This window comes from Pithys albifrons, chromosome 12, assembly GCF_047495875.1.
Source record: "Pithys albifrons albifrons isolate INPA30051 chromosome 12, PitAlb_v1, whole genome shotgun sequence".
In the NCBI taxonomy this organism is placed as follows: Eukaryota; Metazoa; Chordata; class Aves; order Passeriformes; family Thamnophilidae; genus Pithys; species Pithys albifrons.
In genome coordinates this window covers 2,765,401-2,779,764 of record NC_092469.1, presented here as the reverse complement: position 1 = coordinate 2,779,764, position 14,364 = coordinate 2,765,401, and the positions used below count along the sequence as shown (strand labels likewise).

At 49.1% G+C, this 14,364-nt stretch overlaps 1 protein-coding gene across 2 annotated transcripts in view; it reads right to left on the bottom strand.

Annotated features, from left to right (window-relative positions):
* The window catches only part of GARRE1 (granule associated Rac and RHOG effector 1), a 61,802-nt gene extending 54,377 nt beyond the window's left edge, over positions 1-7,425 (bottom strand). Inside the window, exons 1-2 of one of the 2 annotated variants that reach the window (XM_071567205.1) lie at positions 7,352-7,410; positions 2,210-2,324 (exon numbers count right to left, since the gene is read on the bottom strand). The gene's annotated coding sequence lies outside the window, so the exon portion shown is untranslated. Of the gene's footprint in view, positions 1-2,209; positions 2,325-7,351 lie in introns of both variants that reach the window. The other variant, XM_071567204.1, reaches the window with a different exon arrangement.
* Between the last annotated feature and the right edge of the window lie 6,939 nt (positions 7,426-14,364).

Sequence of the window (14,364 nt, the reverse complement as noted above, 5' to 3'; positions counted from 1 at the left end):
CAAATTAGCAGGCTCAGAGAATCTACGTAGATTGGAAGGGACAAGCATCACCTGACTTAAGCAACCAAAGAGGTATTTCATATCATCCCACATCATCAAGAAGTGTCAAGAGGTATAAAAAGAGAGAGAGGAGGAGCTTGTGTCTCTTTTGGGTTTTGTCTCAGACTGGTGAGGACTCACTGCCCTGCCCTGCCCTGCCGAGATCAGGCCTTGCCGCCCTCCGCACTCGTGTTATCTGGGGAGGTGAACATTTTCTTGTTAATTTTCTCCTCTCTTTCTGGGAGGTTTTCTCTGGAAGAGTTTTTGGGAGGTTTTGTGGGGTTTGGGTGGTTGGACTCTGTATAATTTGGTTGGGTGACTTGGTAGTTATTGTTGTTAGTCTGGTTTCCTTTTTCTCACATTTGTATATATATGTATTATACCATATTCTGTCTTTAATTGTGTGAGAAGCTTGCTACTTCAGGTTTTGGGGTATTTTCTCTCCCTCCTTTCCCCTTGGTTGGGTGGGGGGGAATGACACTTTCTCCCTGTGTTGGGCAGTTGGCATTTTGCCAGCTCAACCCAAGACATCCACATCCACTTGCATTAATTTAGGAAATGCCATTTTTACTTAACCTCCCCTGCTCTTCTGTACAAACCCTTCAGCAACAAGACTTCACAAACCGCTAAAAAAGAAGTGCCAGTTACACCCCCAGCAGAGCCCCAGCCTTGGCTCTGTCAGAACATCTGTGTCTGCACTGGGACAAACACACTTTACTTGTGCTGCACTAGGAGAGAGTGAAGTACACCCAGTTTGCTCACTGCGGGTAAAGGATGTGCAAGCCCCACTCACACCCTTCATTTCACCTGCACTGCTCAGAACTCAGCTCACTGCAACAAAACTCTGATTGCCACCAAATCATACACAGTTTTTTCATGCTCTTTTGCCTATTTAATCAATGAAAGGTTTCAGTTTTCCTAAATACATGTGTATTTAGCAGTAGGCTCCATTTTTCACCCTCATATTAAAGCTCTTGATTGCATCATCTGCTTGCAAATACTCATTTCATGCAGGGAAAAGGGTATTTCTCATTAGCTTATTATTTACGTATTTGCAAACTATTGCTCAGCCAAAACCCCCACAAATATCTAACTACATCCTTGGTAGGAGTTCATTAAATAAAGTCTGTTCTGGAGCTATGAAACATGCACTGATGAAGTTGGATTCTGTAACAACATATTTGCACAGTTTTAGTTACCACTGTGCTACATCACCTGCCCTTCAGCTCCCGCCTGGACACAGAACTGCACAGCACTCAGCAACAGGCAGCACTGCCACTCTTCCCTCCTGCCAAAAATCTCCTCTCCTCAGGATCTTTTACTAAGCACATTTAACAAATGATGAAAACCCGTGTTCCTTTTTACCCTCATTTGACAAACATGGTTTCTTCTGAGCATTCAGAGACGACAAACCCACTCTACACTGAAGTCACCCTGCAGAGGGACGTACACAACTGGAAGAAGGACATTTTTAGGCAGCCTCTTCCTCCTTCCACATAATACAAAACCATCTGGTCCAAGACTTGCAAACAGCATTCCCAGAAACATTTTGAAACACTCACCAAAAAGAGGTTTTGTTCCTCAAATCTTTTGGAGTCTGGCACAGGATTACACGTACCCAGTGTGATCCTTCCCCTGGGATTGCCCAGTCTCCTACCCAAGCTGTGAGGATGCAACACAAGTCAGAGAGTGTGGCTGTGTCTGTCCTTCCCACTCACTACAGCTTCCTCTGCTTTTCAGCACTTGGTACATGCTGGGCCATATAAAACCAATATCTGGCTTCCTCAGGATGAGGCTGCCAGCTACAAATAGTTTTGAGGAACTTCTAAAAATATTGCCTTGTACTTAGATGCTTAGGAAACGACACTTAAAAGATCTCCAGATCTTTCTGGAATGTGAGCTGGAGACACTAAGGTGCTTTATCATTCCCCAGGGAGGTTCTTGTGCTTGGACTCAGACTGTTCTTCTCTTCTGAGGCACAATTAGCCAAGTTCTGTAACATGTACAGAGAGCAGGAAGTTCAACTTTCATTAAAAAATACCAGATACCAGAACGTTGCTCTGAATATTCTGGTATCTGACAGATCATGTGGACACACATCAAAGGATCTAATTTTACCCCAGTAAGTCCAGAGGAATTCCCAACACCATCCAGAAATTCCCAAACTTACCAGTTATGACAGTCAGGTAATTTACTTAAAAAACTAAAACCACTCACTCACTGACAGGACTAAAGACACTTCATTGGTAGATAACCCGTCCAAGAACAAACCACACTAGAGATGCCTGTGGAGAAATAAATGGGAAAAAGGTCCATCACAGTCATTTCTTCCTGCTCTTCTCCCACCCTGCCCTCTCCTCTACAACACATTCCACCACTGCTTTAAAGATCCCAAAACATGTTAGAATAAATGATTAAAGAAACAAAGTTCAATATTACTGTTTTTATCAAGGGAAAGGAACTTTCTCTTAGGTTCAGAAAGAGAGATCTGCTCCGTTCCCAGACTGCAGAGTGCACTGCACAGAGCTGGGAGGAACCTTCTGTCATTGGACAGTACCATTTAAATGTCAGCTTGGAGTGCAAACCAAACAGGAATCCCACCTAAAATGCTGTGATTAAACGGCCAGTTGACACGTCCCCTTAAAGCATTCCAACCAACACACACGTGTCAGGAAAGAGCAAAACCAGACAACTGACAAGGTGCTGAAGGAGTTTTCCTGTTGAAATTTTCCAAAGACTCTGCCTTTTGCAATGCCATTGTACAGAAATGCTTATCAGGAATCATTAGTGCCTGACAGGTACCCACTGAAATACGACTCGGTAAAACAAAACAGTCACATTGACCCCAACCCCCCAACAAGCTGAAAAAGCAGAGGGCTGTTAGGGAAGCAACCAACCAAAGACCACAAAGAAGGGACACAGCTGTGCTGCAAGACAATGAAATCCAGCCAGCCCAAACCAGCAAATATGCATCAGTCATTTCAGGGAGAAAATCTTACTAAAAACATAATTGGCAGGAATTGGTGACATTTTAGGGAGGTATGGTGAGGATGTTTCCTAAGGAATTATTCTCTCTGATGGACCCTAATTGTAAAACACAGGCAGTTACTACAGCAAAAGCTTTCTTAAGTTTTTGGTTTGCTTTTTAGCTAATGCTGCAAAAATTCTATGCACTGGTGCTATCGTGTTCTCCCATGAGGGCTTCCTTAGAAGGAAGAATATTTATTTCCTTTGGTTCTTCAAAGCCAAGTCCTGGAATATCACCCTCCAAACCTGAGCTGGATAAGCTGCTGTGTGTTATCACCAGCCTGAAGCCAACGTCCCACCAGTGGTATGCAATTCACAGCTGGAAAAATGCCTGACATGCTACACAGGCTCCTGAGGGTGCCTGAAAGGCTCCCAGAGCTCAGTTCCTCCCACCTCAGATCCACCACACTGAGCTTCCCTCACAGACAACCCAGGATTCCCCCACACACACCTGGAGTCCTTTGCAGTTCCTTTTCCAGTCCCTTTGTTTCATTCTTCAAAAGCTTAACCAGCGATTCTGGACCTTCCATTCTGCTGTTTCTCACACACACACACTTCTCTTTTACTCCAAGGCTGCTCCAGTTTATCTCATGCAAAGTTTACGACTTCGGAATCACACAGATCAATCCCCACAAATTTATCTTAAGTAATCAACACACCAATCTTCATTAATTACAGCAGAGTAAGACAAGATTGATATTTCAAGACCACAGTTCTCAAAATAATTTGTCTTGTCACATTAGAGCACTTCAAAGTGAAACACACCTCATTAACACCAGCATTATAATTGTGATGTTTCATTAAAAGATCCTTTCCCCCGCCCTGTTTTAATCACTGTTTGACAAAATTCAAGGACGGGACCAAACCAGTTTATTCACAGAACACTTCAAGAGTGGAATCACATTGACCAAATCGGCAATTAACCTGCAAACCAGTATTTGTGAACTGAATGGGCCCTATTCCCCCCAGCTCACACCTCAGGAGGGCAGAAGGGCCAAAGCTCTAAACCTCTCCTGCCCTCTCCTGCCTTGGGGGACACAAACAGCAGAAGAGAAGAAACCCACACAAAGCCAGAGGCACAACAAACGCACCTTCAAGCACCTTCTCAGGGAGTTTGGAAAACACATCTTTAACAAATTCTACTTAACTTCCAAAGTAATTTTTCATCCTGCCAGCCAGAATTTCAGATTTTACAGGTGTCAAGACACAGCACCTCCTGTGGTTTGGATCCACAGCTCCCATAAAAGTTTCCAGCATTGCTTTCAGCCACATCAGATAAAAAATCTGCACAGAACCTGGCCCGTGACAAGGCCTGGAGAGCCTGAGATTGCCTGCAGCATGTTACCAATCAACTGCTGCTGCCCAGAGCCCGAGGAAGGGTAAGAAACACAAATCCAGACACTCCATGGAGCTCCAGGACAGCCAGCAGGATTATAACACAGATTTTATCAGGCCCAGCTGCCCTGGGAGCCAGGCCCAGCACAGTGCTCTGTGATGGGGTGACCCATGCTGCTGGAAATGTCATCTTTCATGTATGGTATAAACCCCCTCTGTGGCCACCAACAATACTCTGGCATTGTTTGCCACACGTAGGGTGTTGCACTGGCTAACACCCAACTGCAGGAACAATACTCCATCTACCTACAGTAACTAGAAGAAAATATTCTTCTTTTTCAGCCCCAAGTGGTTCTGCAGCACACCAAGCTCCTGAGAGAGCTGCCACACTTCAGAGCCAGTCCTGCATCTCCTGTGCACTTATCTGTCTGCACAGATCAGCCGTTTCTCCAGGGCTGCAGAAACACCTTGAGATCCCTGGGAATAAAGGAGCTCCTTTCATATGGCACAATTAGTCACATCAGCAGTGATAGCTATTTTGGGCAGCACCCATTAATCACTATCATTAGCAGGATTTCTGGTGTACCAGCATTCATTGTACCAAGAACAAGTCTCTTCCTATTCCAGTACTACTACATAAACAAAAGCAGCAGCACAATTTCTCTTGACACAACCCTGGTTTTGAGTAGCGAGAGGCAGCACTTCAAATGACTGTCAGTGCCAGGTATAAAGGAAAGCTCCTGATTCCTTATAGGACAGAAGAACATGATTGTTCTGCTGCAAGTAAGGTTGGCCATCGTTTGTATGCTGGGGAAGAAAAGGTGTTGAAAAATAGCAGATAATGGGGAGAAAAGGGAAACAAAGCTCTTCAGCTGGAGACAGCAGACCCACAGAAAAATAAGATCCAAGTGATCAAATCCAAATTGATGCCCAAGAATAAGAAATCCAGACTTCTTTTTTAAGCATTTACAGCAGATATTTTCATTATTACTTTTTATGAGAGACTATTTACATGTTAATCAAATTTCAGAGTCTCAAAAACAGACATTCAACCGAAAAAATATTCCCTGTGTACATTATTTCCAGTTTCCTAAGTATCCCGAGTAACTCCTGATCCAGGATCAGAAATGCCAATAAGGGTTTCTGCCTTACACTGACCTCGGGAGCAGCACCACAACATTCATGGAAAGCAACCGCTCCATGCTGCTTCCAGACTGGTTCCTCAAAGCACCACGAACACTGATCTTGACCTGAAACACCTCCTTACAACCATAGACTAAATACTTACAAGTCCTTCTAGGGAGAAAAGTACAGAACAGAAAATAAAGGAAGGAATAAAAAGCTTGTGCAAGACCTGAGCTTGGAAAACTACCCATTCTTTACAGAAGGCTCCAGCTTATCTTGTGTAGAAACGTTGCCCGGTAGGAGACTCCAGCCAAGTGCAGAATCATGTTGATCCCCACGATACACAAATAGCACCTGTGCACATACCCAAAGCAGCCAACACTGCCGAGCCCACGAGCTGCATACCAAACCCTCCATGCGGCCACACACACACCACATACCTCGGCGAGGTGAGGGAAGGGGAGCTCCGCGCCTGGCGCCCACAGAAAACAAAACCAGTTCCTCAAGAGCACCACCGCCTCTTGACCGAGAGCGTGGGGCTGAGGACAGGAGCAGTAGGGAACAGTAACCTTAGAATGCAAACCCTCCCCGTCGGAGGGTGCTCAGCAGCCGCCCCGGCGGTGCCAGACCCGGTGCCACTTTGGGGGCCAACCTGAGTCCCGAGTGCCCCCGAGTGACCCCCAACACCCCGCGCTGGGGCACCTGCTCCCCAGACACCTGCGTCCCTGTGAAGCAACAGCGATAACAACAACGGCCCATTTACACCTGCAATAAGGTTGGTAATCTCACAGAAAGCAAACAAACAAGATCCTCCAACTGCTCTCACATTCCTCAGCCGACATCCACATACCTGCACCGCTGCCCCTCCACTCGCACGGCAAAACCCCTCGGGTAGGCAGAGGCAAAGGAGTAGGAGCAAAGTTTGGAGCTCCAGCCCAGAACGCGTTATCCCCTTGTGCTGGCCGGTCCCGCACGCACAGAGCACACGGCCCGGCACCGGCGGCTCCTCCAGCCGCACCAGTTTATGCCCTGCGCGGCCCGGCCGCGGGGCGGGATCGGTGCGGGGCCGCTGCCCTGCCAGGGGTCTGGCCGGCTGTGCCCGGGGGGTATGGCCAGCAATGCCCGGGGGGTCCGGCCGGCTGTGCCCGGGGGGTATGGCCAGCAATGCCCGGGGGTCCGGCCGGCTGTGCCCGGGGGGTCCGGCCGGCTGTGCCCGGGGGGTCCGGCCGGCTGTGCCCGGGGGGTCCGGCCGGCTGTGCCCGGGGGGTCCGGCCGGCTGTGCCCGGGGGGTCCGGCCGGCTGTGCCCGGGGGGTATGGCCAGCAATGCCCGGGGGTCCGGCCGGCTGTGCCCGGGGGGTCCGGCCGGCTGTGCCCGGGGGGTCCGGCCGGCTGTGCCCGGGGGGTCCGGCCGGCTGTGCCCGGGGGGTCCGGCCGGCTGTGCCGGAGGCCGCGGCGGGGCCAGGGCCGGGCTGGGTCCCGGCGGAGCGGGGAGAGGTGCGCAGGAATTCCCGCAGGCGCAGGGCCGGCCCCGCGGGCTGCCCGCACCGGGTCACGGTGCGGGGACGGGGCGGCCGCAGCCAAGACACCACCCCGGGCTTCCCCCGACACCGCCCCGGGTGCCCCCGACACCGCCCCGGGTGCCCCCCCGCCCGGCCCCGCGCGGCCCAGGCGCTCCCCGGGCTCCCCGCGCCCCGTACCCCGGCGCCCCGGAGGGCGAAGCGGCGGCAGCGCCGGCCCCGCACGGCCGAGCCCCGCACGGCCGGGCCCGTGGGGGCAGCGGAGCCGGGCCGAGGGCTCGGCGGGGCCGGCGCGGCGCTCACTCACCTGCCCGCGACAGCCCCGGGCCCCGCGCACAGCGCTCCGGAAACGGCGGCGGCTCCGCCGGGGCCGGGGAGGGGCCGGCGAGGGGCGGGCGGAGCCGCGAGTGACAGAGGGAAGGGGACGGCGGGAGCGGGCGGGGCCGCTGCGGCGGGGACAGGGGCGAGGGGGGAGCGGTGAGCATTGAGGGCCGAGGACTCAGGGCCGAGGGGGGAGCAGTGAAGGCCGAGGCGTGAGGACCGAGGATTGAGGGCTGAGGAGTGAGCACTGAGGGGTGAGGACAGGGCCGAGCACTGAGGGCCGCTCAGCGCGGCCCGGGGGGTGCGGGCAGTGCTGGGAGCCGAGGAGGAGGCGGAGGGGCGGCCTGGCAGGAGGAGACGGGGAGGAATAGCCAGCGGTGTTTTCTCTGTGCCCAGAGCACAGCGAGGTTCCCGCTCCGCGGGGTGCGGGCCCCGCCGCGGGCACGGCCGGGAATGGGCACACCCCGCACCTGCGGGGCCTCTGCCCGAGGCCGCTGCTGCTCAGCGGGCTTCTGTGGGAATTTGGTAAAATGCACAAATAATGACTCAGATTGATCCCTTGGACATATTTTTGGCGGTGCTGCCAGCTGCAGGAATTGTTCAGAAATAGGCCCGGTCTGCAATGGCTTTGCAGGGCGAGTTTGGACTAGTCTGGTAGTGTTTCTCAGGCTTAATGCAGATTTTCTACAGAAAAGTTTGCTGTGCAATATGATGTATTTTCAAATCCTGTTTCCAGAGAAATAGTCTTCTGTTAGTCCTGTCTTTCTTAGTAAAAAGTGATTGATTTTTATTTCCAAGACTTATTTGGAATCTCGTCTTTAAATGGAACAGATGCTTTAAAATGTCTGGTAGAAGTTAGAAATGAAGGTAATGTGTAGTAGTAGTAGGAGAGTAGTTAAAATTGTTAGGATATATGTAAGCAAAAATTTTGCCTGCAGGGCTCAGCATCCAATCATCTGGCTCTGGTTCCCCCCCAAAAACCCCAAACCCACACACTTGGATACGATACTCATAAAAGTGAAAATAACAGTCATTTCAGTGCTGCTAATCAGAAAACTCTGTGGGAAGAAGTGAAATTGTCGATTTATCACACACCTTCCAGCCACAAGCCAGAAATAGTCCTCAAGTAGTGTCTGCGGGGAGCTGCCTGCGAGCGACGTGTGGCTTTGTTTCCTCTCGCAGCAGATGGTTGCTGGCAGAGTGGGCTCCTCATCACTGCCTCCCTCCGAACTCTGCTGAGTCTTGCATGTCTGCTAAGCTTGTCTCTTCCCAGTAAATTTAGTCCTCAAATTAAGAGATACCTGGGAAATACTTGGAAAGACACAAGGGAACAGAAGGCTGTCATATTGTTGGCTCCTGAGAGAGAGGTGTTGGAGAATTCTTGGTTTTCTTTGTACTGGAGGAGTGTAATAAAGGGCTGGAAATGGTAACTTTTTTTTACTACTTTTAACTAAATGGTAGATGATACATTTATTAAAAAAATACAGGACTGATGAAGTTTCAGCAAGGTTTTGATTGGAAGCAGGCATAGGTAGGAATGGAAAAAGTGAGTGTAAAGGAAGTCAAAAGGAGCTGAAGAGGAAGGGAAAGAAAATAAACTACTGGGATGGACTTTCCTTCCAGGCCAGATCTTGAGGCTAGATCTTAAATTAAAAAAAAAAAAAAGCCTACAAAATGCCTGTTGGTTTTGTGTTTTAGGTTTGAGGGTTTTTTAAGGAATGAAGACAGAGATATCAACACACAGAGACATGTATTTTTAGGGATACTTATATTCCCTGGCCTTGGGAAGCAGCGTGGCCAGTCTGGAGCTTCTCAGCTCGGAGTAGCTTTTCAGGAGCTCGAGTTAGCCTCGTGCTGGGGCTGTGTCACCCAGAGCAGCCCTGGGGCTCTTGCAGGGAGAAGGAAACCATCAGGAGGTGCTAAGGCAAACACTGCCACTCACCCTGGAGTCCTGTGGCATCTCCACTCCAGGCCTGTCCCAAAGGGAGTCTGGGCCCTGGTGAGCTGTTGACATTTCCCACCTGCGAACTGTTCTGGTCTCCACAAACCCTCTGCTCCCCAGGCCACCTCACAGCTCTTGGCCATGCTGGGGTGCTTCACAACCACCTCCTGCCCTGGTGAACAGCTGGCAAGTGACGTAGCACAGCTGGTGGCCATCCATGCTAACTCCTCCTGTCATACTCTGTGTTTCACCAACTTGCAGTTCACAGAATCCCAGAACTTGCTGAGCTGGAAGGGACCCACCAGGATCATGGAGTCCAGCTTCTGTCCGTGCCCAGGCCCGTCCCCAGAGTCTCACCCTGTGCCCCAGAGCATCATCCAAACACTCCTGGAGCTCTGACAGCCTTGGGGCTGTGCCCACTGCCCTGGAGAGCCTGGTCAGTGCCCACCACCCTCTGGGGGAAGAGCCTTTTGCTGAGATCCAACCTGTCCCTGCCCTGGCACAGCTCCAGCCCTTCCCTGGGTGCTGTCCCTGCCCTGGCACAGCTCCAGCCCTTCCCTGGGTGCTGTCCCTGCCCTGGCACAGCTCCAGCCCTTCCCTGGGTGCTGTCCCTGCCCTGGCACAGCTCCAGCCCTTCCCTGGGTGCTGTCCCTGCCCTGGCACAGCTCCAGCCCTTCCCTGGGTGCTGTCCCTGCCCTGGCACAGCTCCAGCCATTCCCTGGGTGCTGTCCCTGGTCCCACAGAGCAGAGATCAGTGCCCGCCCCTCCTCTGCCCCTGCCCAGGAAGTTGTCCCTGCACTGAGGTCTCCCCTCAGTCTCCTCTTGTGCAGCTGAACACACCAAGTGCCCTCAGTGCCCTCACACGCTGCCCCTCCAGGCCCTTCCCCATCTCTGTGTCCCTCCTTTGGACGCTCCAATGGCTCAATCTCTCCCTTCCATTGTGTCCCCCCAAACTGCCCCCCCATTGCAGGTGAGGCTGCCCCAGAGCAGAGCAGAGCGGGACAATCCCCTCCCTGGCCCGGCCGTGCTGGGCCTGATGCCCCGCAGGACAGGGAGGTCCCTCCTGCTCCAGGGCACTGCTGGCTCGTGCCCAACTGGCCCCTGACCAGGACCCCCAGGGCCCTTTCCTGGCTCTGCTTTCCAGCCTCTCATTCCCAGTATGTTTGTCCATCCTGGGTTGCCCCATCCCAGGGGCAGAATCTGGCCCTTCCCATGGCTGGTGATTCCCAGCCCTCTGCTCTGCCCAGGGCTCTGCAATTTTCCCAAGGGATCCCAGGACTACAACAGGCCACACTGCCTAAAGCACAGTGTGTTTGGAGGCACAGATCTGTTCTGCAGACCAGCTCAGTACAAGGCAGGAGCATGTTCTTTCACACTCTGGAGGTGTCCAAATCTGCTTCTGTTTTGTTTTCCTACTGAATTAATTGTATTCAGTGGAGCTGTGCAGGATTTGGTTCTGTCAACACTAAACAGTGGAGTAACACACAATAAGCATATTTTTATTTTGACTTGCTGGGTCTATTTACAGATTATTATAGGGTTTTTTTACATTGCTATGTAACAACTTTTAACACGTAACTGTCTCTAAAGATCAAACATTTAATTTGGAATTTATTACAGATGAAGTTTATAGATTAAGAGCATAAAGGCACAAATGACTGGTAAGAATCTCAGCCTTAGAGCTAATATGTCTTACCAGATGGCAGGAATTTTAGACAGACTGTGAAATAAATAGGAAGTTCACACTTCCTAATGCCAGCAGGGCATGAAAACATGCAATTCAACAGTGTATAATAAGCAAAGCAGAATAAAGGGGAGACTCTTAAGGACTAGAAAATATGGAGTGTAGGTATCTATTGTGACATTGTACATTAAAATTATTTTCCTGAAGGCTTACAGTGCAATATTTATACTGAGTATTCTGTTTTTATTTTGTGAATTCTGTTATGAAAGATGGTAGTATGATTATTTAATAAAGTCCTGTGTAAATCAGCATAGAATAGATGTTTGCAGTTATATTTATGGTTTGCCCATTGCTGTTACACAGGTGTGTGAAGTGCTTTCCAAGACCTCCATTGAATAGGAAAGGAAGGAAATCAGTGCACTGTTAAGACAAAGAATGTAACAGTGTTGTTTGGAGAGAGGAAACCAGCTTTGAAATGTATTCCCAGTGCAACTGGATGTCCTGGGCTGTGGGAGGAAGAAATCATTACCTTGGGAAAAAAGCAGCCCTGGCACAACGGCCACGAGCAGATGTTAATGAGGACATGCCTATCAGCAAGGTGTGGGATAAGATTAGGGGGATGAATGTTAGTAATGAAATCCCTCAAGAGTGTGTTGTCTTGCTAAAGGAAGGAGCTAATTTACAAGAGCTGTTTCTGTTAATCAGATAGAGGTACGTTTAGGAAAGGGAAATGTGGGGAAAACCAGGGTGATTTTAGAAGACAGGCCTGAGCACTGATGTCCTGTTGTATCAGCAGTGATTTTCCCGTCGTGGTTACTAATTCTGGTGAATTCTGTAGCAATGGGATGTTGAAGTGCAGGAGGAGCAGCAGAGTGTTACAGTTGCAGGGGAGCAGCAGTGGCGATGCAGGTTTGGATGAAGCTGAGCTGTACAGTTTGTACAGTCTGTCACAGCCCTTGTGGCTCGAGGCCTGACCCCTCTTGCTGCCTGAATGTTTGACAATGCAGGCATACATGTAGGCAAATAGGCCTTCTAAAAATACATGTCACAAATCATCCATTCCAGCTGTCAGGGGAGAGCAGTCCTTTTGTCCTGCAGCTCTGCACAACTGAAATCCCATTTCAGACAAATGAAATTTAGTTATTTGCTGCCTGCCAGGAAAAGCTGCTGACCTGTGCTTTATACCCCTCAATAGGCTCACCAACCATTGTGCCCAACCTGAGGCTTAAAGCACGAGCTGGCCCCTTGCCCAGTGGCTCTGTAAACACCACCAAGTGGCACAGGCAAGGGGTGGGCAGAGCCCCCAGCCCACTCTTGGGACAATCCGTGCCCTGCAAGGCCCACTTGGCACAGAAGGAACAGGACTGACTAGACAGGGCCAGCTAAAAATAAAAACAGGGACAATCACCTTTTCTCATCACACACATCAAGGATCCAGGTCACCTTAAAAATCCTAGGCTGCAAACCAACCTGGCTATAGGGAAAATAAATGAACAAGTAAGTATATAAATCTCAATCTTACATGGATCCAGTTTTGGTCAAACTGACTGGAGGCCACGAACTTCAGCTGACGTGGGATTGTCCCATGACCTTCTGGTTTGTATATTTAGACTCCCATACTAATCTTCTCTTCTACAGGTCTGATGTCATCACCATTATTATAAGCAGAACTTGTCACTTGATTGACAGCAAATAACCTTTCCAAAAAGCAGCCCAGGAGTGAGAATGTTTTGTCAGAGGGGCACACATCATGGTGCCTGCAGTCCACTTGTGTTTACAGGCAGTGGAAGAATTTCACATATTTATGTGGTCAGTGTCCCTAGTCCAGAGATGAAGGAGAAGATGTGTTTGGTTTTTAATTGCTCTTCTGCTTAAAAAACTGACTTCCATTTGGGCTGAATTGAAGGGCTGGGCTCTGCAGTGAGTGTGTTCCCTGTTGGACCCAGCTGGGCACAGGCCTGGGCTGCCCTGACTGCACACACAGAGGGGTCACTGGCACTCCACAGTTTGGCTTTAGGAACTCAAATACTTTAACATATGTATAAGATTTTTTTACTGTCTGGTGATTCAGATGTCTGGGCTCTCATTTTGCTTGTTTTCTTGAAAACTTCCACAAAAAGGAATCAGCTTGCAAAACCACAAAAATGTGCTGCTCAGCCAGCTGTGGTGAAATGGTTTACATGGCCATTTCAGTACTGGAGAAGTTTTTATATTTAAAAATATATTCTGCTGAGTGTAAATGATCACGAATTCATTATTAGTAAGGCATTAGCAGTTGGCTTAGAACTGTTCAAGGTATGCAGCAAATGTGGAGGTGCTGAGGATATTTGTGAGACGAAAGAACTGTTGACATTTGGTCCTACTGGAACCTGGAATATTGTTTGCAAACATGCTGTGAATGGGGGAATGAGAACCAGGTGGGGTTTTTTTACTGAGAAAATATGGCATTTAAGTATATATGGTATTGAGGACTTCTAATGTTATGGAGTATAAATACTCTTCAAGAAGTGAAACAAAATTTAGCATTAATTCTAGAACATTTATTAACAGGTACAGAAAAATAGTGTCCCTTCTGTTAAATGTTAGAAACTAGAGGCTACCTGCCCAATGATGTTGTGTTTATTTGACCTTGTTCAACTGATTGCATTGAGGTGTTATTTATGTTTCAGATAGCAAAATCTGGCTTTTTTAGTGAACATCTTATATTGGACACAAAATTCTTATTTTAACAGTCTATACTAAACATGTTACCATATGAATGAAATTTTGTTTATTTTTACTTAAGTTTGTATAAATACACAAGAATTGTGTATGTTTATAAATATATGTAAGTATTTAAAATGGTCCAGAAAAAAGTCTAAATGGTAGTTTAAAGGATTTCCCCGTGGTAGCTCCTGGGCTGGGACCCGAGTGCTGTTGCATTGCCCTCCTTTCTCTTAGGGCACTGTAACAAAGGCAACTGAGTTTCAGCTGCATTCATGGCTCTGTTACCACCTTTTGCCTGCATAGATTTCTCTGTATTGTGGAAAACTGCCAAATAAGGGTAATTTTGTAATGGAGAGCATGGAATTATGAAAGTAGGTTGAACAGAAGGGTAATAGAGAAACATGGAAGTCAGTATCTCATGGATGAAACTTGGCTAAATCACTTGGTGACATACAAAAAAGTACAGTAGACAGAGCTGTGATCTGATGCAGGCATGACTAGGATTGAACTAGGCTTTCCTCTGGAGCTTCTTCAACAGTTACTGAAATCCTCAGTGTTTCACTGTGTATCATCTGTCAGTATGTGCCTGAGACTGGGACTGAAGTAATCCTCTTACAGGAAGGCAGGAATCCACTTGCAGGAGCAAAATACAAGACTGACAGAGCTC